Below are 6,193 nucleotides of genomic sequence, written 5' to 3'. Positions count from 1 at the left end.
GTCAGTGGGGGTCTGGGAAGGGTCCAGGAAAAGGTAATTCTGGCCCTAAAGTTTTGAAGGACAAGAAGTTGGCTAAATGGAGGAAGGGATTCCAGACAGCAACAGAAAGTGCATGAAGCAACAGGATAGAGGACTAGTTCAGTTTGACCAGAATGAAGGTGGGGAGGGGAGAGAAGGGGGTGGCAGGGATTGTGAAAGGTCTGGGCCAGAGAGGCTGGCAGGTGTGCTCAGGATTGGATCTGAACTTGACGGTGGAATCCAGGGAACCATGGTACAGTTTTAAGAAGTGTGACATCATGGGATTTAAAAGGATCACTTTGGAAACAGGACAGAAGATGACCAGAGGGGCAAATCAAAAGCTGGGGCCTTGATAGGGAAGCCGTTGCGTGTACACAGGAGAGAAGTGATGAGATTCTGAACCGAGGCAATGTTGTGGGGAAGAGAAGAGGAAAGATGACTTGGAGAAGCCATCCAAGATTTGATGACTGACTAGGTATGGGTGTGCTGGAGAGGGAAGGTCTTCTAAGATCTAGAGACAAACTAGCTAAGGAGGAGTTAGAAGAGCAGTGAATTGATAATAAAATCTGAGGGGCTTGGGGAGAGGAAGCTGACTATTAGGACAGCTGGTACCCCACTTGAAAATCGTGACTCTTAATACTCTGACTTCTCATATGTGTAGTTTTCCACCACTAGCCACGAGCAGTCCAGGTGCTAGTCAGCGGTAGCTGACCAGCCAAATTGTGCTCTCTTGAAGCCACAGTAAACTTCTGTTTTCCTAAGGCCACTACCCAAGTTCAAGTCCTCAGGCTCTTCAGCCTGGATGACCTACCTGAGGAAAAATGCCATGTCTTCTGCACTCTTCACATATTTACTCCATATATTTATAGCACTTATCACTCTAACATTTCTTATAATTATTTGTGTACCTACCAGGAGTGCATGTGTAAGTAGGTGTATATGCATGTTGTGTGTCTCTAAACTTGGACTGCCATACAAAATATCATAGGCTGGGTGGCTTAAACAACAGAAATTTATTTCTCACAGTTCTGGAGGCTGGTAAATTCAAGATCAAGGTGTTGGCAGGTAGTTTCATTCTGAGGTGTCTTCTCTTGACTGGTAGGTGGCTGCTGCTTCACTGTGTGCTCATATGGCCTTTTCCAGGTGAGTGCATGTATGGGGCAAGGGGTGGGCAGAGAGTGACCAATAGCTCTTCCTTTTTTCATAAGGCCACCCTGTCCCGTTGGACTAGGGCTCCACCCTTACAACCTCATTTACCCTTAATTACCTCCTAAAGATCCTAGTTTCAAATAGAGTCACATTGTGGGTAGGGCTTCAACATATGAATTTTGGGGGGGCACAGTTCAGTCCATAGCAATATATATATATGTTTTACTGATTTAAAGGGTTCTCTTATTACAGAGATACTAAAATAGAAAATGTCTCTTATTGTAAATTCCATATAGCCAATTTTTTCTTTAAATTTTTTATTCTTATTTTTTATTGAAGTGTAGTTGATTTACAATGTTAGTTTCAGGTATACAGCAAACGATTCAGTTATCCATTTAGCCAGTTGATTCTCACAGGATACTGTTGATTGTGGCTGAACTCTTACAGCAACATATGGTTGCAGTCAATGAACTGGTGTTGTGCCTTGAATGCCGCTTGATATTTTTGTTTTGGGCAGTAAGGTGAAAGTGAACAACTAAGACGTATATTGAAACTTAACTCTTTCAACAGTGATATGGTCAGCTTCTTTGCTGAACTGAATATTCATTCTGAATACTGGAAGACTCCTTACTCAGATTTTTAATACTATTCACAGTGTAACAGCTACAGATATAACACACTTTTAAGTTTAATCTATATTGTTAACATTCTCTCCATCACATTTAAGTCTAGACAACCAACAAAACAGTGAATCAAGCCCTGATTTGCGGTGTTTGCTGATATTTCCATGATGTAAATGCTCCCACCATGACCTATTTCAAACGACCAACATAATGTCACTGAACATGGAGTTGGGAAGAGATGTGCATTACACCCCATTATATAATATTTCCATCATGCTGATACCATTGAAATAAATAAAATACCTAACACTGATAATGGTACATGATATAGTAAAAATAACTAAGAAGTAATGAGTTTTTAATATTATCTATTTTTAGTATAACTTATTGTAAAATTTATACTTAAAATTTTTAATAATTGTGTATAACAACCAGCTCACTAATTCTTAAGAATGTAACAAGCAACCCTTCAAACCAATATGCTCTGGTTCCTGCGTATCACTTGGTGCCTTTGAGTATGACATTCCCTCAGCCCTTCTCTCCATTTCCTTTAGGTATTGGGACTTTCCTTAAGCTTTAATACCCTTTCAATCCTACTGCCCAGTGATGCTGTCACTAATCTCTCCTTTTCCCATCAGAAAAAAATCCCTCACTGAAATCCCTGAATATATTCCTACTCTATTAGGGAATTAATTATTTTCCTCTTTTGTATTATAACCTGATTAGTTTATATTCTTATCAAAGGTCTTAAGTTTCAGAGAGGGAACATGAGAAACTTAATGAGAAGTAGAAGAGAGTGGAGAACTTTTGGTGGGTAGTCTTATATACTGTATTTATAACGTAAAAAAATTAACTATTCAATTAAAAAATAAATACATTAAAAACTGACCAGAAAATAATACTAATAATAGGAAGACTCATCAGTGGATGCTAAAACCATTGAGTGAAATGTTTATGGGGGCACAATATTGACAGTTCCAAAGTATCACTCCAGAGATTTGTCGTTAGTTAAAAAAAAAAAAAAAAGATGAAAGGTGAATCTTTTTCCATGGAGCAACATAACAATTAAACCTTAATCAAGCAATCAAATTTAGCATCATGAGTATGGTGGGTTATCCTGCCTCTGTCTCCTGATATGACATAATATTCACAACATTCTCCATAAGCCCTATAAGAAATTCTTGGCAGAATATTTACTCTGAATCTTATCATGCCCTTCTAGACCTAACTTCCAGTTTACCGAGAATGTGAAGAGACAGAGTAACAAGTTAAATAACACTATGGGACAAAAGTCAAAATGCAGTACCTTCTACAAAATAGCTGGCCTAGACCCTTCCAAAAGTAAGAATCATAAGAGGTGGCACAGTTATTTCAAATTAAAAGCATGTACAAAGTCATAATAGCCAAGTGCATGGTTTGATTGCCTACATTCTAGATTTGGAAATAGCAATAAAAGAAATTTGGGGGACAATTGTATATATTTGATTATAGGATGGATATCAGATGACATTATGTAGTTATTGTTAATTTTTTTTGAGGGGTATGTGATTTACATGTAAAGTTTCAGGATGTCTGCATCTTTTGTTCAAAAGTTTCAACAACAAAAAAATCTAGGTAGATGGATAGACAGAACGAAAGCAAATGTAGCAAAATGTTAATAATTGTTTAATCAAGGTGAAAGCTATGAATATTCATTCTGTTAGTCTCTGATTTCATTTAATTCCCATATTAAAAAGTTTAAAAGAGACTGAAAGGAATTTTGTTGTAGCAATGTAATTTCTTCCGAGTTTTAATATGCCAGAAATCATATAGTAACTCATTATCAGGTATTATATGTAATAATCAATCAACTGACAACTCAGGTTGGTCCTCCAGTGGTATTGAAAACAAGTAATTGAAAGTGAACAGAAGCAAAATCTGCCACTTTGCATAATGGTTTTTTTTTAAGCTGAAGGCAATTGAGAAGCAGCAGATATAAGAAAAGCTCTCTGCCCTCCCCCCATTTGCCTAAAAACAGGACATAAATTTGTAAAATTCTTCCCTCTTCTCTCTCTACCGGGAAGGACAAAGGTTACTCTTACCAGCCCAGAGAGGACACCAAAGCAATTTTACATAACAAACTTCACTAACTAGCTCTTATTTTCCATTAGCTCCCCTATGTATTTGTCTTCCCACAATTTGCCACCCTAGAAACTCAAGTCCTTTTCCTTTGTCTTGTCACTTCTCTTTCATTAAGATGGTATATAAGCCCAAATTCTCACCACCCCTTTGAAGTAACTCCCATGTGTGTAAAGCATGCACATGTTAATAAACTTTGCTTTGTTCTCCTCTTGTTACTTTTTTTTGTCAGTCTAATCCACAGGGCTCCAGCCAATGAACCTAGAAGGGTAGAGGGAAAGGATTTCCACCCCCACCCCCCCCATAAAGGCACCCAGATTGCAAAAGGACTTGTTTACACAGTTATTAAGAGTCAACTTTTTCCTCAGCATCTAACCTGCTATTTCAAATTACCCCTTTATTCAGTGCCCTGGAAAATCTGACAGCTACTAAGACTTCGAAGATTGAGTAAGATGCCTTTCAAAATGTGAAAAGGAGGTTGGAAAGAACCAGTGTGACAAGTTCTCAAACAGATAACTTTTAGGAAAACAAATACATGGAAGCTATGGTTTGGTCCACTCCATTAAAACTTTCAGTGCTAGTACATCTTTTAGAAAACCTTTTTGTACTCTGAGGGGTACATGTATCACAGAATTTAATCTTTTGCCATATTTACTTTATATTTTTTCTTTTTTTATAAAATAACACACGTACAGTTGAAACCCCTCCCCATCTCACTATCCTAACTATCCAGAGCCAGCTCCTCACTGAAGTTGCTATATTCTTCCTGTTCATGTTTTTATAGTTTTATTACGTATGTATTTACTACTTAGGTACACGGAGAATAAACATATACAGCATAGCTTTGTATCCTTTTACATTTTTTAATAGATGGTACCATATTTCATGTATCCTCTTGGAACCTACTTTTTTTCAGTGAACATTGTGTTTAAGATGTATCCACGTACACTTAAGCTTAGTTCATTTATTCGAGTGATAAGTACTATATCCTATAGTATTTTATTTATGAATTACCAAAATTAATCTTAATGATGAACATTTAGTTTTTTACATTTAAAATCAATTCTGCGGTGAACAGCTTTGCATGAGAGTTTATCTAGAGTAAATATTTACAAGTGGAGTGGGTAAGCCATAGGGTATCTTCAACCTGGCACATTAAAACAATAGCAAATTTACTCCCTTGAGAGGTTGCACTTAGTGTATGAGACTATCCCTAATCCCTGCCATCATTTGTTATTTTTAGCTCTCACCAATCTTAGTGTATGAAATGGCATATCATTGTTTTAAATTTTATTTATCTATTAATTTAAAATTTTTTCTTTTAGGGGGGAGGAGGTAATTAGGTTTTTATTTATTTTTAATGGAGGTACTGGGGTTTGAACCCAGGACCTTATGCATGCTAAGCACATGCTGTACCGCTGAGCTATACCCTCTCCTGACACATCATCATTTTAATTTGCATTTTCCTAAGTAGCAATGTGGTTGAGCCTCTTTTCACAACTTTATTGGACGTTCAGGTTTTCTCTTCGTTTGCCCCTCTTTCTATTGTGTTTGTCTTTTATTATTATCCATTATCATTTGTTTGTTGCAGTTTTAAAAGCTTATGTTTAAATGTTAAAATTATGTTTCGATACTAGTCCTTTGTTATGAGTTGAAAATTTTCCTTTCCCTTTCAAAGCTGGATAAAAATAATAAGTGGATATATGGGGAAAGGATAGAGGAACCATCTATCCCACAACCTTAGACCCCAAACTGAACTAGAAACTGCCAGGCCTGGCTCCGTGAAGCTGCTAAATTAAGATAAATGAAAAGGGGGCACAAACCAGGTTGCTTTCCAAAGCTTGCTGATTTATGAAAAATGATACCCCCCATTAAAACTCTTTTTAATAGGTTGACTTTGTTTTGCTGACTGAATCGACTTAATCCTATTATTCTAACAATTGAGTTATTTTGATTTCATTCTCTTTGCTTCTTCTGCATTCTCAGATGTGCTGAAGATGAACTAAAAAGGACCACAGACGTAGGCCTTCAATGGAGGTTTTAGAAAGATTTCAAAGAAGAAATAATTTATTTTGAATGGATAAAAATGAGGGGATAACTACCTATCAGATTTGTACTGTAGTTATTCTTACAAATTGCGCTCACTTTTAGTGACAGTAGCTTTTCTTTTTCTATTCTTTAATTTCTGTCAAAGGCAGACAGTATTTTCTCCATTTCTATGTCAATCCCCCAGACTTCAAACAAAACTATAGATACCAATGTGGATCCCAGGACAGTGTCTCAGG

This window comes from Camelus ferus, chromosome 2, assembly GCF_009834535.1.
Source record: "Camelus ferus isolate YT-003-E chromosome 2, BCGSAC_Cfer_1.0, whole genome shotgun sequence".
Classification (NCBI taxonomy): domain Eukaryota; kingdom Metazoa; phylum Chordata; class Mammalia; order Artiodactyla; family Camelidae; genus Camelus; species Camelus ferus.
Note: the sequence above shows the minus strand (reverse complement) of the source record.